Raw genomic sequence first — 21,315 nt, forward strand, 5'->3', positions numbered from 1 at the left:
CATACACCGGGAGGAATTCCTCAAGGATTCATTGCCTGCTACCGGTCCTTACATTTGAAGTCCGAAGGACAATGGAGGGACCGGGAACCAGTCTAACCCCAACGACACTGATCCAGCAATGTTGACAAGAACTTGTTACCTCTGGTATTGTGTGTGATGACAATGTCACTTTCTCTCAACAAATTTACAGCTTGAATGCGCGGGTTGTATAATGAGAAAGCCCAAGAAGCAAGGAAAGAATCCCACCACCGAACTGCGCCAACTTCAGTTCCAACTTCACTAGCTCACATTCAGCCAAGTTAAACTTATCCTCCCCCCCCCCCTACGAAAATCCAAACGAAATTTGTAATCAAACAACGTGGACTTAGGTGTCAAATGCCAGTGGGCATTGATGTCTGTGGTATCCAGCAAATTATCCTTCCATTATTGCTATAGCCATGGGGTATTATATAGCACGGATAATGCTCATTAATGAACATGTAGGTCATAGTCCTGGGGCTACTATGGTGAGAATATTACGATGACGCCATTCCACACACGATGCACCTTCAGAGTGTTGCACTCTCTCATTGTTGGCACAATGAATAATTAAAAAATCACATGAGAGTAGGTTGCTCGAAAAATTTATTTGCGCACACTAGAGGGCGCTTCAAAGAATGTATGCAATGCGATTGTCATAATGTTAGCTTGGTTTTCACATCACAAACTATACCATGGCACACGCGCAGGTTTCCTAGTTCGCTCGTATTCACCGTTATGTCCACGAGCATTGACTCCTTCATGTATTCTCTTCCATGCCATATTGTGAAAGAAACGCAAAACGTATAGTATACCGTCTCAGATACAGGCAATAGTGGCGCGAGCGAAGTGAGGGACCTGGCGTGGTGATGTGAAGGGCGTATCCAGGAGGGTGTTAGGGTGGTGAACCACACCATCCCTGACTCACCAATGGTAGTAATTTCCAAATAGAAAAGTATCCCATACATGCAATTCCATAATTTCCCTGAAGTCATCACTCAATATTGCCGATCTTCATTCATTGCCTGAGCTTGTGGTTTTTTTTCATGAATTGACTGCAGTCTGCGATGCCTCATCCACCTCCCCCTTGAAAATCTTGGACTTCCACAACCCAAGCACGTAACCATCCAGCGAGATTTTGCAAGTAACTATGGAAAACGCTGACTAATTGTAACCAACCGAATTCGCAAGCTGCGAATTCAAATGCAAACCGCCCTTCCAGGAGCTTTCCTCATCTGGAAATAGGAATTGTTGTTGGCATTGTTAAGGCGAACAAGTGAAATGCCTGTGCTATAGTTGAGCGTTAGGGCGTGGTGCAGCGCGAAATTCATGAGAGAAGGATCGAGCGCTGAATTCTTTCTTCGTTCATTGCGTTTCATGAGTTCAGCCACATTGATTTTCCGTCCTTTTGAACCATTGCTATTACTGTGCTACCATTATGACGAAGCCTCGTCTAGCTGTATCTGGCTTCTGACGGCCCTTTTTGTACAGAAGTACCTTTGGGTGAGCTCAATTTCAAAACTAATTTAGTAATTTAATTGTGTATGTTGTAGTGACTGTATTTGAGCATTCTCGCCCCTCGACTTCGTAACCAGCTGCGGCTTCCAAGTTCCAGTGCTAACTAAATATGAACGATACTGAAACCAGGTCTTTCCGATGTTAACCAAAATTTAATAGGAAATACCGGTAATACAAGTATGTAACAACCAGAAAGCCAGTCGATCCCCCGTCAACCCAATTATTGCCAACCGCAATCGGTGACAATTCAGGGACATGATGGGCCTAATTTAATGGGTGGATGAACACAGCCTAAACGCCGCGGTGCCCCGGCGCGCTTGAATCATGCGCTATTGAGAAAAACATGCCCCTAGGTCATTGTAGCTGTAAGCCGTGCTGGTAAGCCAACCACGGTTCCTATATAGCTCTATGGTTGATCCAATTAAATTGTCCTTCTTGGTGAGTTTTGTCCGTATCGAAGAGTAACTGAAATTTCTTAGAATGTCGTGAACTTTTTAGCTGAATTAAAGGGAATGTACATCATTGGCAATTGTTGTAATTTTCAGAAATGAACTATTTGACGGGTTAGTATAATAGATCAAATATTGTTACACTGACATGTTTGAAGTTTTGTGTTCGAAAATGCTGGAAAAACTAAGAAAAACAAAAATGTTCGAGGAGTCTGGTTCCCTGACTCCACTAAAGATGAAATGGATCAATTTATAGATGCCAGAAAATTGTAAGGTAGTGGAACCACTCTAGCTGGCCTGCACCCGTTCATGAACATGTAACCAATAGCAAACAAAATTTGGATTGAACAAAAATGGTAAATTGGAGCCAAATGGTGCACGAAATGGGGGGTTCTCGGTCGGTAGGTGTTTTCAGTAGCGCTACTGAACCCTACACAACTGAACTAGTATCCTGTCACAACCTAAAATACGCACACACCTGGTGCCATAATTTTACAGGATGCTTTAAACTGTCATTTACCAACATCCTAGTAAGGTTTTTCGTAAAAAAGGGTAGTTTTGTTTTCCGATGTTTGCAAATGTTGTATATTCCCTTTAAGGAGGAATACCAAATATTATTCGTGCTTCGAAGGACGCGAGAGGGCGTCTACAGTCGGAGGGGGGGGGGGAAGATAAGCGCATTCAACCATGCAGGGGAAGGTCTAGGGATAAAAAAGGTCGATCCTTGAGCAGGCTGGTATCATGATGAACATTTTAAAATTGTATTTGCAGAGGAGGAATAATCTATACCCATTCACACACTATCAATGTGTTAATGCTGGATAGTATGAATGCTCAGCTATTTCTAACTTAGACAAATCTTGCTGTTTTGTTCAGGTCTTCTGTCTGGAACACTACTTTAAACATAAAAAGTGTCTTATTTTAACAAAGACAGGGCTAGAATAAAACCTTTTGACTTTGAGTTGGTAACCTTTGCGGCGGAAAACAATCCCCACCGGTAACAATGGTTTCACTTCGATTTCATTGTGTCATATATAGTGGAGCCCCCTAAGGTGGTGCACTTCGACATTTCCCCCCGAATTTCCTCATGCAGTGTTGCAAAACCTCTTTCTTGACAAGCTTCAAATTCTTTCTCTTGTTTGCTGTCGAACCCTTGTGAACAATATTAGTGTGGTGAAAGTGAGTCCGAATTTCAAAAAACGGTGGCGTCCGGAAAATGGGCATACAATCGGTCGAGCGTTCCCTTACGTGGTGCACTTGAAAACATTTCAGCAATTCAGAAGTTTACATTGATAAATGTCTTTAAAGTCGACAAATTCTGATAAACAATATTATCTATACTCACATATTATCCAACAACATGTTTGTCGGAAAATAAAAGGGTTCACTGCACACTTAAAAATGTAATTTTACCGGAAAATATTTCCTAACTTTGTAACGGGTTGGTAAAGTCAAGGTTAATGAATGGGAATGTTTAGAGCTTGATGAAATTTCACTTACTTCTAAATCTTAGGTAAAACTTTTGCTCAAGCAAAACATGAGGCTAAAGTGCGCCATAACGGCGTTTCGAGGCACAACCCTTGATAACGAAGTCAATTTGTTCGCAGCCGAATCGCCACCAACTATAAAATGAAATCAGTGAGGAAATCACCATGGTCCAGACCAAGGAGTTCACAAACGGCAGGTTTGTTTCGTCATTCGCCACCAAACCCTAGCTCAGCTATTCCTTTATGCTTCGAGGTGCTAGGCTGTGTCAACGTGCAAGTCCGTAAACTTTCATTTGGGGTAACTCAGAAACATGACCAAGTGTATCGGTAAGGGGCGAGTCGGTGCCCCGTCGCCAGCAACACTAACCTCCGCCCTTCGTTATTAACTAGAACTAAGTCTGTTAGCAACAACTGATAGCATAAACTAGCCCACGCTATGAATATGAATTCCTCCAAGATAATTGTTTTCGCACATGGCCGTGGACTCTCTCAAAAGTCCTTCTTTCCTTGACTCGAAAGACCGTGAAACCCGATGGGAAATATCCTGATGAGTTTTAGAACAGTTCCATTCCGTTCTTGCCTGTCATCACCGTGCACCTTGTGGGCTTATCGCGGCGTGACCCAGGCAGGTCGGTGAAAGCCCGACGCGCTGCTAGCTTTCTCTCCGCGCTCGACTTGGCCCGGCCCCTGGAGCTCTACGGCACAAAGTATGTTTGTCTTCTCACAAGACGTGTCCGTATTTATACACAAAAAGGATATCACCGGACGTTTGACATGCAGCGGTATGTTATTCTAGACACACTACACGAATATTGTTACCAAAATTGTTTTTACAGAGCCGAGTGATTGTATACTTTGAATTGACAAGGTCGTATTTTCGTAAACTGTGTTCTTTGTTTCCTTGTCTAGCTAGTTAAAATGTAATGGAAATTCCATTTCAGGACAAATTATCATCTAAGCTATTATTATCTTGTATTGAATAATCGATTAAAGTCCATTCGATATTTCAATATCACAATCCAATTTGAAGCTCGACTTAATTACTAAAATCTCAAAGAGCGCCGCCAACGTTTCAAAAAGCCAAGTATTGTTTTATTCATTTATTTTTTTTCAACAGGGGGCCGGTTCTCACATTAGCGATAATATTGTTGTTTGGGAAATTGTTATTCGTTAAACAAATCGATCGTAAATCAATCCATTTATCAATTAAGGGGGCAGGTGTGAGATGTGATATTTTGTCGTGCCGACAAAATACCGACTAGCCGACCCTACGCGGTGTGAAGGACAAGCCCGCTTGATTCTGATGGTTTGTGTCATGTTGTTTTTGAGTCGCTGTGAAATTAACTCCCGCCATGTCTGCACAATGGACCAATCACAGGGCTTCCTCACTACCGCATATTGTCTTCCCTTCGTAGGTATCAAATTACTGTTGTTGCACTCGACAAGGAGACTGTACTGAAACACAAAAGGATATAATCAGCCCACTGTAAAGAATCTGGGTCGTGCTGATAAAGTTTGGATTTAAGGGGCAAATTTAGAGCATTACTTTTTCGGCCTAAAATGGCCGGGTTTATATCCTTCAATTAGAATAAATATTAAAAGGGTAAGATAAACAAAATCATTGGTTTTGCCCATCAGTGCGCTTACTGTTGGGGGCCAACCTGTGATGCCTGGATTTGAAGTTCAGAATAGAGCCAATAATTAGCAAATTAACTCCGGAATTAAAACCCGCAGTCTCGTGCATGCTTTGTTCGAGCTGGCTTATTGTCAACCAAAAATCACATGACGTTATTTCAAATTATTTGTAGGAACTATTATGCATTCTATGATGGGGAGATTGGAAATTATTATCAGTTATACTTATAAACCGTTTATAATTTTATTTTTAATGTTTGTTTGTCTTCTCGGTTGCTTCGACAGTACATTTTTAGCTTCCGGCCTGGCTCTTCCTCACCCTCCGAGGGAGCCCTTCCTATCGAGTAAAGCGACTGTCTTTCGCTCACGTGGGATTCCTTCGTACGCGGTTGACATGAGGCCGTTGTTCCCAGCCCCAGTTCGGTCCCCGTTTGATTTATTCCCATTTGCCCTCGTTCGCATTTAGCAGTGTAAAGCTACCTCTAGGGTCTCCCTGCCAGTTTGCCCCGGTTTCCTTATAGGTTAAAGGCACGGTACGGTGTGGGACATGATTAAACCAATCATCGCCAGCAACATAGTGGCGGGTTGGCCGGTGCAAGATTGTTTTTTTTTCGTAAATCGGCGGAACCCATCACAGAGTGGGTGGAAACACTGCAGGTGCAGGAAAACGTTCCATCCGTGAATTGTATTTCATGTCAAGAGTGGTTCCTCTACTCTGAAAAAAAAAACCCCGCAGTATCTTCTCTTATATAGGGTGATTTAGTGTGGTTGCATGGCATAAAAGGCGAGATAGTTGTGTGACTATGGTTGAAGAACGCAAGGACAATACACTCGCTTTAAAATGTGACTGCCCTTTAGGATGTCGAAAGTGACACACTTGGCAACCCCAATGCCTTCCTGAAATTCATGATACAGGAAATAGATGTTATTTGAGATCGTTGGAGGATCTAAATCCCCATAAGACGACCCTACATCTGTCCCAAAGTTCGGGTGTCTCATCTCACGATCTCACCCCGGCCCCCGCTTAGCTAGGATACAGGTCCGTAGTTTACTGCCAAGTGTAAGGTAGATGATTGCCGGTGACAAGTTACCGCTGACTGCAACATGATTGGGTCATTTCAAATACAACATCATCTGTGAAACATACATGAAATGCGCAACACATTAATGAGGCGATACTCTGGGGCGATCGACTGCGTGCAACTCGATACACGGATCCATTTATAAACCGATTGGGATGAAATATTGCCCCGTAGTGCCGCCGCGTTTCCCTTCTGCTTGGTGCGCCCGTAATAGTTTCCCCGTGTCACAAAGGAGTAGAAAGGCGTCGACCGCGACATGGGCCGAGCGGTGACGGGAGCAGCCCGGGCATCACCACAGGTGTAGCACACTGCCAATTTACGATAAGTTGCCGGTCTGCCAGGCACGGTTACGACCCCTCCGTGGCTTCTTCCCCATTTTTGGAGCGCGGTTGCAGCGTCTTGAGGGGATCGTAAATCATCCATTTACCGAAAACAAGAACACGAAATCAAAGGTTTCAACTACAGAATTAAATGCGTTCATTCGGTGCGGAGGGCGATACCCTATACGAGTTCAGATCATTCACAATGCAGAAACTACCGTTTCTCCATGCGCACGCTCTCCAAGATTTTCTGATCAATGCAGGCCAACATAAAAAGTTAGATTGAGTATGGTCAAACATTTTTAATCTTCCGTGTTATGTTTGTTAGCAATAAGCAAATGTCGGAAAAGTTGGTAGAAATTTGGCCGATTGTCTTTTTAAGGTCTTCCCCAACTACGCATGCGCGTGCATGTTTAATTTGTCCAGGGTAAACTACTGACTGGAAAAGCCGGCATGCCGCATCATCGTTTTTGCAAAAGGCTACTGGGAGTTGATATTCAACTGCACATGATCGGCGCCATACCCTATGCATCTCGATGATTGATAGCTGTGTTGATGAGGTCCCACTGGTACATCCGATCTCTGGAAAATATTCCCAATTCTATATATAGATCACACTTAAATGTTTAATTAAGCTCTGTCAACTCAACATTTTTGCCATAATTTTCTTTTGCTCGCGCAGAGGTTAAGAATGCATGGAAACGTGGCCTCCAGCGGTTATGTATAGAATGGGGTTTCAGCGACCGAGCAAGCCCTTTAGGTGTATACTCTATAAAAATCCTGCGGGTGCGGCGCATGTGCAAGTTGCTGGATAGTCAGGGCAATTGATGAACAAGTTTCGGGGATCGGCCTGCCGCTCGTTGCGACAACGGAGGGGATTTTTTCGGGGTCACCAAGCGGCCCGGAATGCGGTCGACACGCCGTCTACGACCGGCGTGGGAATCGGTGGATGAAGAGGCAAGAAACCGCCAGGGTGTACGGCGAGGAAGATGTAAAAACACCGCTGGAAGAAACAAATGTGTTAGGGTTTCCACCTGGCGTGACTGGGGGTGAGGGACGGGGGTGACATTGACGTTTTCTGGATGGGTTGGTAGTGGCAGCATTCCCCCGGGTCGTTGGGTATCTGTGCCGGATCAGAAGATTGTATGGAGATGCATTCCTTACCTAGATGTTCAGCTTGGACTGCGCGGTTTCTGGTGACATATCAAAAAATGACCTCTGAAGCTCACGTGTATTTAACCAATTTTTTATTAAGTAACGAGGTCATATTTCCCTTTTGAAATCTCTTTTTGTTGCATGCGAATCTCTCAGTGACGCATTTCTTACGAAGAGATATCTTAAAAGAAAAGCGGCAAATTATAATGTTAATGTCCCCCAAAAGCCATGAATATATTGTTCTATCGTTTCTGGCCTGACTCTTGTGGGCAAAGTTGTTGCACCCGAGCTGTATACTTATCTCGACCAGCCTTTATGTCTGTTATGTGTCGCTTCCCCGTTTTCCACTGTCTATAGGCCTACATCACACATGTTCTTGAACTATTCTTTCCAGACATTGCATGGAAGATTAAAGGTGAACTATTGAATCAGAGAGCATTTATACACCTGGGCAATTCCATCACTGCTGTTATTCTACAAAATCAAAGCATTTAGGGTGGATGTTTCTCACAGAAAATCCCTCGAAAGTAAGTGACTAAACTACAAGATGGGCCAACAAAATAAAGTTCGGTTGGTTTGGCAATGAACTTTTTTTTTATCGGTAACTCAACAGAAAAGGACATAGCAAACATTGAAATACCCTGCATTTGAAGGTTTCCTCATACGCTACAATTTCAATTAATAAAACTAATCAGTCACAACATCTCCTGAGGGATATATTTCGGTGACTCACGTTACGGTAACTCACGTTATGGTAACTCATGTTACAGTTTGTCCGCCCATCTTTGGTAGGCCTATTAAGAAACTGATTATCAAACAAAGTCTTTTCGAATAAAATATGAACCTTTTCTCTGCCTTAAAAACAGAATCTCACAATAATTTTGCAAGTAAAAACAAGGTGCCAAAACTACCTAATATCCATAATTTTAGCCCCCCAAAACAGCTTTTGACAAAAACGAATACACTTTACCTCATTCCAACTCACTGCCTATTCACTCGAGTGAAAGGTATTGTTGTCCCTTTTGATGTAATGCTTGTAGTTTTGAAATTTCATAAATTGTCTCATGAAATTGCCCACCACATATTTCCGATCAAATACACAAACTTGTTAATGATTGTTTTAATACATAAGGAATGGTATTTTGCCTTCTAAATATCGATGACAGTGACAATGCTCATTATAGCAGCCGACTATCTTTCTTATGTAAACTTCACTTTTTAGATAGCATGGAATTCATTGATTTTACTTATATCTTTAACAAAATTACATTACGTGACAAATTGCAAAGTAAACCTTTTTCAAAATTTAAAGGCTATAGTATTTTTTCGAGATTAGGTATAATTAAACAATACTATAAGTTTCAGGTATTTTTTAAAGGTTTTGATATTGTCACGCAATGTGAGCTATATCGAGTCAATTATGTCCAATTTAATTTGCACTGTCTGCATAATAATTAGGACGTGAAGTACTTCAGTCAGCCAGCATCATCTTTGCTTGAATCATTCTATAAATATAACCCATTTAGTTCGCCCACACATTGTGCACATCGGGGAGTTGTCCTATTACGTGTATTTATCTGTTCCATTAACCTACTTTCTCGGTAGATCGTGCCTTCCTACTTGGAAGGCAACTCTCCTGATTTATCGGGAAGTCAACAATTACATATTCAGTGTTTGTTTCTCTGTAACGAGGCACACTATACATCAAACCTCCCCCTTTCCCTCCTCAAGATGTCCCCTTCAGAAACCCACCAGGCTTGAAATCTAGCGACAAGAGATATTGACACAGGAGGAATCAGTATCTTAGTCACATCGCAACGACACCACTCTTGGCGGAGGGGGTCCAATGCACGCGTATTACACGGCATGACTTGACGAAGCACGCGGGAAGGAGTCAGGCCCATCCCCCGTCCGTTAATGTGTTTTCTTGTACTGAGTGGCTGCCCTCATAAGGCGATCACTCATCAGCGGAGGTTGCTCAAGAGTTACAGTCGGCTTGATATTCCATCTTGCCCATCTTTGTGTGCTGAGAAGCGTGTCATTGCCTTTCCTCCTCCCACTTGACCATCCGTGAATGTTGTATACATACCGGCAAATCTAAATAGGGAATGATCTAGCTGCCTTGGCCATAGGTACATGTGATAGATTGGGTGGGTATCTTGACTAGTGGAATGGTTAGCTACCCGTGAATACACACACTCGTGCGGCTAAGAGGCAGGGGGGGGGGGGCATGTGGACGGGGGAAACGGCGATGAAAACTCACCGCAAAAGTTGTCGGCCAATTTACTCTACTCACGGAAATGCCTCCCGCACAGTACGACACGAAAGGGGGCTGGCGGGTGGGTAAGGGGGTCCGGCCTGGCGCTCGCCTTGCCTGCTTGGGTGTGCAGGATCACGCTGGCACGGAACACTCGACCAGGGATGCAAGAGTCTCTCAGCGACCGGCCGCCAACTTGTAGCGTGGATAACGCGATCTCTCTGGAGTGTCTCTCGAAAATATTGACTCGGCCACAAGTCCCCTTCAGGGTTATTAAGACGGACCCAATTCGGGCGCGTGCACAAATACTTGCGCGGCTGAGCGAGCAGCGAGACGGGGGGCTTGGGCACGTTCTTACCCGTCCGAAGAGATGGCTGGTTGGAACCGCCGCTTGTACAGTCGAGTACGAGTGCCTAGCTCTCGCTTCTCACATCTCGCTAAAAGGTACCGAGTCTTCTCAAGTTGATAGTGACAGAGTGAGAGCAGGACATGGCCCGTTGTCTTGCTGATGTTTTCACAGAAGAAGGATATTCCTCCATTAACCCTTGATTTTGTCTACGTGATGCCTCGTACGATCTGTACCTCTCCACTGAAAAAATATCGACCTCGATTCACAGGCCTACCTCAGGGGGAACGGACCTTTTAAATCTTTCCAACTGTTCATATACCTGTAACCCTTTAATTGTTTTTGTTATGATGTTAAAGTCATTTTCCTTTCTGCAATGTACTTCGAAACCATTAAAGTAAAAATAGCGCAAACTTTTTTTTTGCTACTGAGAAAGAATATGCGCCCAAATACAATATAAATCGTGTTTTTTTTTCACTTGAATAATGGAACAGTTCAACCCAGGACTACATGTCATCGACATCACAGAATTAAAGTGGGACTTCAAGATTTATGGTTGCCGCTTATCTTTTAACGTATCCCTTAAAAATATATACTGCATAATATTTTTACTAACTAAGGAAGTCGCATGTTAAAAAGGGACATTTTAACTACGTTTTGGAAATGAATTTAATCCCAAAAATTAAAACTCAAACTCAGCTGCTCACTTTTTTAACGTGAGGATGAGATGTTATACTTGTTTGTCTGCTCCACGGCTTCCGTGTATTAATTCCTGTGTGTTAATACCCTAAACTTGAAGTATTTTTGTCCTAATTTTATTGCAATTAAGTATCAACATTAGGCCTTGATACCGCTACATCAATCTCTCCCCAGCCCTACCCTGACCTGCCTAGGAATCACGGAAGCCCTTTCTGCCTCACCGACTGCCGGCCCCCACCGACACCAGAGATCGCCCCCGGGCCAAGTTCACCCCACCATACGGATGGTGTTCAACCCTGCAACTAGACTAAATATCCCCCGACATCTCTACCCCCTGGCGACATGGCTATCATCGGTGGTCCAAAGCGCCCAGCGACCCGAAATGGAATTCAACAAACTATCGGGGTAATTTTCATCCCTTGCCCCACCACGCCAGTCTCTCTGGGTCTTTCAAGGAGATATTTCGCCGTAGGGGCAGGGGCGGTGCACTGCGTTATCCCGGCTATAGGCTGGGTGTTTCTTAAGAGGGCCCTTGTTATGCTTGTAGTATTTTGCCGGGGGGGGGGTTCCTTCACCCTGATGAACAAAATATCTAACGATTGTAGCGTAAGTGATTGGTTTATAAATATAATACGCTACTATTAGAGTAAATAATTGTCACTGAGTGGGATTGCTGTAGCTTGTGCTGGCTGGGTATTGTTGCTATACAGCCTAAGGCTAGACGTCTGGTAACCTTACAGACAGTCTTGTACAGTGAAACCACTTTAGCAGTTGAATGGATCTGGACCAGTAAAGTCTCTAGGTTTGCATGTACGCAGCTGACGCCCACATGATAAGACAAACTATCAGGTAATGTCGAGGAAATGATTATCTGTGGTGCTGGCTGGTTACTCTTGAGATACTTGATGTAGGCTCTTATACTTACTATCAATTCCTTGTTTTTAACCGAAATGGAAAAAAAATCCTCTCAAACAAGTTACGACGTTCTCATAAAACACGCTATGTATGTGAGCATTATAGAGCTATGGTCGATTTCACAATAGAACAACAATTTAACTCACAACTTCCACTGGCCCATACTACTTTAAAGATTGAGCATGCGCTATCCAAAAAGTCCTTCACATGAAAATCAAATCACAAGTCATTCAACATACATGACTTGCAACTCAGTGCCGACAATCCATTGTCTAACATCACAAATACAGTGGTTTGAAACTTATTCCATAGATCTATGATATATAGAAACAAAATCCTGTACAAGAACGAAATCAACACAAGTCCCCCACTTCCCGATCATAAATCATTATCAAACATCAAAAAAATAATTAATTCATCACTCAACACCAAAAACCATAACCCAGTTTTAAGACCCGAGCTTTGAGAACAATAATTAGAATGCGTTTTCTTTAAATTCCATTTGAAGAAATTGTCAAACCATTTGCAAGAAAACACAGCTATTTATGCCGATTCACAACTCAGCAATACAATAAATCTGAGGTAGGTTATTACTGTAAACATCTATCCTGTTGAAATATCAGCTCATATAACTGAATCCTACTTTTTGAGAAAACTGTAAAAATGCATCTTCATTTTTCTCGATGCAAGGCAAGGTTTTAACTTGAAAGTCCTCCCTTCCAAAATGTACATTAGGCCTACATGTAAAACGTTTAGATTGCACCTTCTTGTGGTGCGATCCCCACTTTGTAAATTGGGAAAAATAATATTACCGATTGCAAACTAAACAAAATTCAGCAAATGATTAAAAAAAAAAACCTGTTTATTTTCCTCGTGATGGTTGGTCCTAACTAGGCCTGGGCGAGTAGTGGATTTTTTTCTACTCGAGTACTCACAAAGAAATTACTCGTGAGTAGTCGAGTACTAGCGAGTAGTTAACCAAATTCCCAGGAAAGCAGAACAGTGACATGCGTTATTATGATGTGAATTAACTTTGTAAGTCACACCACATTCTTAAGCACTGAGATATCCTTACTGTGCGAGGTTTTGGGTCATTTACTTGATTTTTTTTTTACGAATGGAATCCTAGGGAGAGAGAGATGGAGGGAGTGATTCCCTGTTTGCAGGGGACGTATTTAGTCGTCAATTCTAAACCTTAAATTGCTACTCACGAGTACCTGACTTCTACTCGCGCCAGGGCGATTACTCGAGTAGATGGAAAACCAGGAGTAGAACGAGTACTCGAGTAATCGAGTTACTGGCCCAGCAGAAGTCCTAACCATCGCGACTAATTGATGTTAATTTCTCTTTTCTCGAAAATGACAGCATACTATAGGCGCAATGCTTTCACAATGATGCTTGATCCTATTATCTACACACAGTCAAGAAGGATATTTCATATTGGCAGTATAACCTTTGAATGTTTGCAAATGGTGTTCATTATCTTAAAGCTAATTTATGTTACTCATTGATAGACAAATATTCTGCAGCTTAACACTTGAATTATATGAAATCAAGCCATATTTCATATACATGTATATATATATATTTTTCTCAAATACATTTTCAAAAACTAAAAATCAATAGAGCATTCATCATCTAAATCAACCATTCATTATATTTTAAATGAGTTGGTTATGGTCTAATTTAAGCCAATTCGATTGATTTAATTTCATGTTATTCTAATACAAGTATTTTTTTCTAAAGTATATTACATTTGTTTGTCTATTCTTTCATTATGAGTCAAACTGTTATCCCTTCCACACGACCCGTTTTGGAATCCTTCTGTCAGTAAGTCCAAGGCTGGAAACTGGTTCAACAAAGGATTGTTTTCCACATAACACCTACAAACCACACTTCCATTTTTTTTGGTATTTACTCCTTTGGGGATAGACTTGTCGATAATAACCTATAGATTTATTCCAAGAGGTAAAACACCACGGGCAGCTGTATAGCCTAGGCCCGTTTCAGACGTCGTGCTAAATAAGCATGTGAGCGGCGGTGGACGATCCGACACTTTAGAAATTGAAAAATGAAGTTATCTATCCGCTGAGGAATGGGAGAATGGGCTCTGCTTTATTGAATGGTTAAATGTGACTTTCGTCCGGAGATTGCAACAATCCCATGTTTTATTTCAAAGTTCTAGGACACAGAAAATCCACACGATGTCATACATTTACATAGAGAAAATGTTGAATAATCCCGTGTCTGTGCAGCCAGTGCGGCAGTAATGATTGCCTTGCCTTTTTTCCAGCAGTGAATGAAACCATCGAAGTTTGAGTAAAACTTTAAACATATAGATAACGCTGTATGAAATACATATCACGCAAGTGACACATGTTTGATAAACGTGTGAATAGAATTAAGAATAGCGCTTCAACGGCTCGATTTCTGAGGATCAACTTTTGTACCCGAAGATTCTTTTACGCGATAATTACAAATCTAAAGTATAGTTATGTTAAACTTCATACTAACGATCTTCCGAACTGTTTCCATTTCGTGATAAATGCGCGCATTCTCCCGAAGGTGCTCTTTTAAAGTCTTTGAAACCTAGTTAGTACATTTAGGGGTTGGGAAGAGAAAGATTTTGTGAACTTCTTATGATTTTCACCCCCATTTTTTGGTTCATGTGATCTCCTGCCCTTTTCTGTGACTCTCGATTCACCCTTATCAAGTTCTATTGCAATGTGTGAAGCAGAAATGCAATGTTTCCGCTGGTGTTTTATTTCTTGACTCATACTTTCTCCATTATGATAGAGTAGAAGGGAAAAGAGGAAAGAAACAACCTTTGTTTGCAAGTCGGAATTTGAAAATTGGACTTGGAATATAGACTTTGCTGCTCATCTTAAGATACCTGATATTCCATCTGTGGTCATCTTTATGCATTGTTAGAATGTTAGCACTTCGTCAAAGGTAAATGTATTTATCGGTTATAACATTACTTAAATTTACCATTCATATTTTTCTACCATAACTAAACTGTCAAGGAACTTTCTTCGCACAAATAAATCCAGTGCCGGTTGATTCTGCATTAACATTGTTGTTTCTTTTTTTTTTTGGCACCAGACAGACTCAATTTGCACCGATCCGCCAATCAGTGCACACGTTTCTCCCCCTAGTATCCCATTTAGCTTGTAAAGTACAGTCAGGCCACCTAATAATGATAAATCTTCCGCCTAATTGACAGTCAGAGGTGTCGGGGTTTAAAATCGAGTTTACCGGTGTGAGTTTCAGGGGCCTTGCGCCAGACGTGGCACATGTGGTTTCGGTTACTGTACCACTTTCTCGCTGCCTGGTCTTGTTTTTTGGCGGTAACGCGGGATCCTTGTTTAATTCCACGCCCCATAAATATTAACACGGTTTAATACCGACTGCAGCATTCACGGGAACCAAAGTCGGCCCCAAAGCAATAAATTCAATCAAATGCGAGGGAAGTCAGTGACCGTAGCTCCAACACATTCGTCACCGTTCATGTCTTTGAATTTCCCGCACTTGTTGAAAGCCAAGTTTGGTATCTCGGGCTGGACAATGTCTGCTCTGTTCTTGGATCGAAATTCACATTATCTGAGAAGAAAACAAAAACGACAGTGAATACATATGTTTTTGGTTAATGCTTAAAAGAAATCGCACATTCCAGTTTTAAGCCTGGTTTTGGAAATATTGTCACTGTGTTTCTTTTCACAATTTTGACAAGTCCGTGTAGATTCAAAATAGTGTGGCACCAAAAACCCACCTTGCATCCTATAGGGTTTTGACGGGGGGGGGGGGGGGGGGCGGCTCGACGGCCACAGGACGGACATTAGAAGAACACTGTATATTTATAAGTAACGCATGTCCATTTTACATAAGAAAAAGTGCATGGGGCTTGTAAGGGCAAGGGGATAAAATACTTTTTGTCTACGTCTGCATTGACAATTAGTCCCCGGCAGAGGGTAGCTCATTACTGCAATGACATGTTGAAGTCTTCTATAACATCTTTCGGTACTCTAGTCATACGAACATCGACTCTTCATGAAAATAGTTTCCCCAATTTTTTTTCTCTCAGTATCTGACTGAAAGGTTGTCATTTGGAAATCCGGGTTTCTCTCGCTTGGTTATTTTCGCAATGGTTGTATAAACTGCATTGGTTATTATAGGGACCTCATTTTCTAAAGGGGCTCTCAATGGGTTAACAATAAATACCTAAATTTTGCCTTCCCAAATTCTAAGCAAATGGATGTTTGGCAGGGGGGGGGGGAACGGTACAGGTCCCTAATTGCGCCACTGCATTCTCGATATGTACATCTTGGTCTGGTTGAAGCAATCGTGTTTTTAGGTAACTTTGGTTATTTGTTCCTTTCTCAAAGCAAAGCAAATTGTTCTTGTTAAGTTATATGATATACAACAGTAGGCTGGACTTTCAGAGACCACATTGGCAACATTCAAGGCAATGACCACCTGTTCAGACGCTCAGACCGGCCGATCATAATAAGAACCGACCCGTTTTGACTCGGAATTGGTCGTACAAGTCAAGGTCTGACCAATGCATGCAAAAAAAGTATGAAATAAAACGACAATAACAGCAACTTAACGTCAAGAGGAAGAACTGGTCACTATCGGATGAAGTTAAGTACGACGGGGGAAATTTACTCGGATTCGCTTCCGGGGCCATGTTGTTTGGGGCTATAAAACTGTACAAGTTTGTAACTCGTGTTGATGGGTACATCGCAGGCTTCGCAGGTGCCCAGTAAACATTAAAGGGGCACTCACTGGCCTTATAACCATCTTCGGTCGTACCTAAAAGAGACACGGGGTCGTTCTAAAGCCCTTTCCACTTGACACCTAAAAACTTGAGATCTTTTCGCAATGCTACCGTGTGAAAGGACACCTATGCTAGAAAATGACAACTCGTGTGAAAGCATGCGATTGCTGTAATAATTCTTTTTTGCTAACTCGGTCACTATCTTTTTTTCTCGTCCTGTATTAATGATAATGAGGAAGGTATGTTGATGGTACATGTAAGAAACAATGAGTATTATAAAGAGATACATGGTTGAGGATCATAATGACGCCTGATTATGGTATCAGTAGGATAAGGGATAACGATAAGGGGTGAAGACCGTCTGAGATTAGATTAATGACAAGATAACGGGTACAGATCGGTTAATCAGAGAAGTACCACAAGAATTGATCACGGTTATATGCTTGATACAGACCACGGGGATGATACGGATGATGAAAATGATAAGGATGATCACGTTTATTGCAAAGACATTGATGGCATGGCGACTATTGTAGGGCCTACGCCAACACAGGTTGCACTCATTAATCCCTAATGTGATGGTAAATTTCTCTCCCTTTATCCGTGGATCTTGATCTTTCATGGTTAGACGTCCAACAAATGTTCCGTGGTGATGTTAGATTATATACACCCGAGTAACTTGGTGCACAAAGAAAAGGTTGTGCGTCCGAATTTACGTACATAGCCTTTAGATACAGACACATTATCATCTAAAATTTACTTTACATCTAACTGAATAAAATATCAACGAGCTGCAGACATTGTGTACTTTGTTCTGTTTGATTTTTTTACTTTTATTTCAGAGAGTGAAACGGTGGATTTAAAACTCAGCATTAAGTATTCGGCACTAAATAAAATCCTGTCAAACTCTCACATCATTTACAATGATCATGGGAACTTAATTTTCAACATTCCTTTGTTTCACCAGCCGATCGTAAACTACAATCCTCCTTTTTTGCCTGTAAAGAGACCAGATAATGCGAGGGATTTTCCGTCCAGCGTGTCCAGGCAGCGATGAGCGCCGTTCAGTCTAGCTGAAGGCCCTGAAGGAATCGTCGCGGCACACGCTGCAAATGGAAATCGTTTCGGGGGGCCGAAATATACCCGCGGCATTTCAATCAACTGGTTATATTTTCTTCAGCCAAACTTGAAGAAAGAAATGGACTGCATTAATACGGAGAAACATCTTTGGGAATTAGGTCTGAACGCGGGCAACATGTGCCGTTACGTCGAGATATAAGATACATACATCCCAATGTAAACTGTTTTCGTTTTGCTGAAAGAACACTCACCTTTTTTGTGATCCGTCGACAAAACTTTAAAACGGTGTTTGTGTTCAAAATTCCGGAACTTGAAAAGTACATGAGTGACTTTAATGATTCTTGTACTAAAAGAAAGCTTATTAATTGGGCTTTCATTTTGCAAGTGCTACATGCAGAACTTCATTAAATAATTGCTCCTGCCATTTGTATTTTTTTTTTTTGTTACTCACCCTGTATTTCAATATTAGCCTATATTTATTTGCATTCACATTAAAAAAAATTATATATTTTATTTTATTATATGTTTTCTATTTTCGAAATCAGAATAAAATGAGGTAGCTTCTTTTAGAGAGATCCACCTAATTGGGGAGCAAGTTGCAAAAGTAGTGCACTTTGAAGTCAAAGCGGAAGTCTATTCTTTCCGAAGAAGCTTAAATGTTTGCTTGGTCATGTTAAGATTGCGTTTTCAATTATCTGCATTCTTTGGTATGGTTAATGCGCATTGTACATGTACTGGACTTGTTCGTGAACGAAAAAAAATGTGATGAATGTATCAGGGCTGATAGATAGTTTCCTGTAACCCAAATGAACGTTCAAAATGAGGAACGTATTTGCCTTTGGACGATGACATCCAAGTTTCCTGCTAGTGAACTTGTTCGGCTTTTGCCGATTACACCCAGCATTCGGCTCAATCAACAGTAGAAAGATGCAAAACTGAGAAAAATCATTTCATTGTTTTGTAGTTCATTGAAAAGAGATTAAACTCTAAAAACCAAATCGTTTTTGTTTATGAAAGGAATAGTTCGATTCTTAAAACGCCATAAATACACCCAGGTCTACATAACAATTTGTCCTTAAAAATAATAAAAACATCCATTCTTTTTCAACAAATGCCTATAAAAATAACCATTTCTTTTTGGTTTCCTCTTGTGAAACCGCGAAATTCCAAGCGCCTATGCCGTTGTCATCAGCATAAAAAAAAATGGATGGGTCTAAGACCCTGGACTCGTAAATATGCTAAAGGCCTTACCGGGCCTACCCGCTGTGCTTCAGTAATTGGCTGTTATGGCGTTAATTAGGTGGGAGGGCTTTACATCGCGCTTGTAAGGGGCGTGGCCCATGTGCCTCGAGGGACACAGTCCAATCACGGTACACAGTGATCACAAAAGGCATCACGTGATGACCCTGTCAAGTTTGGGCTCACATTTGACTGTGTTAGAACACTATACCTAGAACACCGTGTGCCATTGTAAACGTGGTTGACTTGCTTACGGTCCTTCTATACGTTTCTTGTACATTGTGTATATGATACTTTATGCTACAACATCAAGAGAGAATGAAGATATTGAATTTGCCAAGGAATTTTCTTGCGTTTCTATTTTGGAAATGCTAATGATGTGAAACTTAGCCTTGAAAATAACCTCCATCGCCTATATTTGAACTACGGGTTGGTTCTCATGTGACGATCGCCTACCCGTGTTTCCCGTCCGGGGTGAAGATTTTTGTCTTAATTTAGGATGGCGGCAGTTGATTTCCATTTGCATGTTCAGTTCCTCATCTGAACCAAAATATCATACAGCGACGTGTCTGGCCGTGCCGCCCCGAGGCGGCCCCACAAATCGCTTGCAGATTGGGGAAGCCCAATCACACAAGTACGCATACTGCAGGAAACTAAAATGAAAGAAAAAAAATGGATTTCCTCCCAAAACAGACTGATAGATGAAATGTCTGATGAGAAGGGACATATCCTCGTTCAGTTGGCCGGAGCCCGGAAAACGCAGTGGTGAAAACAAGGCGTTGGGTTTCACGTGTTGTAAATTACACGCCAAAGCGCCTGTACGGTACCGGTTGGCCCATCTCCTGTCAAGTTGTCCGAAAATATTGTGGTACAGTTCATGAGACTTGGCCCTATAGGAGTTTCGATCATCTGTCATCAACCTGAACATTTGACAATGGAATTTTGACAATTCTGTAAGTAATATCGACTACCGGTATTTATTGTTTAGTGGAAAGTTTCCCAAATTCATACCAAACTGCTTGACAAACACGTGTGCGCACGCATGTTTACATTACATACGTAGTGTGTACATACCTTTGTTTCCGTGTAGTTAAGAAAAACCTGTGAAATAAACTAATTGTACTCACATTGTGAAAACTCTTTCAACCCATATTTTGTTTCTATGATTCCCTTTAGTGTTTCTCTTCATTTTGCCACAGATAAACCTAACACAAAAACCTGTGTTTCAGGGGGGGGGGGGGGGGGGGGGGACACTGTGTGAACGTAGGCAAGTCCACACAACGTCGCAGCTACCTGGTTTATGTGGACCTCTTTTGTTCGGAAGTCCACACAGTGAATGTAATGCTCGTACAAGCTGACCACTTCCTTGCAGGATCGTGCCTGCATTTCTTTTGGTATTTCTGACAAATTGCAAAACATTTTTGGCGGTAACGACTCTCTCGCTCTTCGCAGAAAATGTTCAATAATGATTAAAATCGTAATAAAAATAGCAACCTTTATAGCTTAAAAAATAAAGGTTCGGATAATGGTAAGTCAAAATGACCGCATTACATTTTGTTCACTCTAGAGGGCGTGCTACCATGTCATCATACCACGTGATTTACGCCGCAGGCAGTCAAATTTAAACGTCGGAATTGATTAAAGAAAACCTCAGCCACACAGTCACCTTTGTACCTTGGAAGCGACTGTCAACTACTTCCTCAGTTTTTGTTTGTCGCCACCAATACCCACAGCTGCCAATCTTGATTTCTTTGAGAACGTACATGCCCAATTTCTGACCTATTTTGCGGGCATGATGTGATCTGGGTTAATGTGCTGCTTGTCTATAGCGGATATTCATGTGCAACAAAGTCCGGAATGCGTCTCGTCTATCGCTGTGAGCAATGCTCACTGCAAATCCTAAACGCATGTCCATACTGTTGGTACAATAATATTTAAAATAACACTTATTAACCCACATTGATGGCTCTCGCATTAACTAATATGAAAATACCCAATCGACCAAGGCCGATGTTGATATGCAATCCCTTATTTACTTATCCATCAAAGAGGAACGATTGATTTGATGCGAAATGTCTATAGACCTTTTTATCGCCAATCCGTAGTTAGCACATTTTGCCAACCACGGGTTGCAAACTATGGAAGGCCCAACACTGCAAAAATGAAGAATTGTTATTAATGATTACAAAAATATTATTTGATTGTTGAAAATACAAAATAATCAACACACGCAACAAAATACTTCTTAAACATGCCGTTTTCTTAATATGTAATGAAGTGTTATGAGGACTTTTTGGAAAAATATGTTGCCAACCACGGCTTTAATTTATGCGCT

At 41.6% G+C, this 21,315-nt stretch overlaps 1 long non-coding RNA gene across 1 annotated transcript; it reads left to right on the forward strand.

Annotated features, from left to right (window-relative positions):
* The first annotated feature begins 1,331 nt into the window (after window positions 1-1,331).
* Window positions 1,332-13,629, forward strand: LOC119727012. The gene is made up of 2 exons (XR_005270880.1): window positions 1,332-1,521; window positions 11,141-13,629. It is a non-coding gene; the product is annotated as an uncharacterized LOC119727012 (long non-coding RNA).
* Window positions 13,630-21,315: the final 7,686 nt, after the last annotated feature.

Source organism: Patiria miniata, unplaced genomic scaffold (assembly GCF_015706575.1).
Source record: "Patiria miniata isolate m_02_andy unplaced genomic scaffold, ASM1570657v1 HiC_scaffold_2, whole genome shotgun sequence".
Lineage (NCBI taxonomy): Eukaryota > Metazoa > Echinodermata > Asteroidea > Valvatida > Asterinidae > Patiria > Patiria miniata.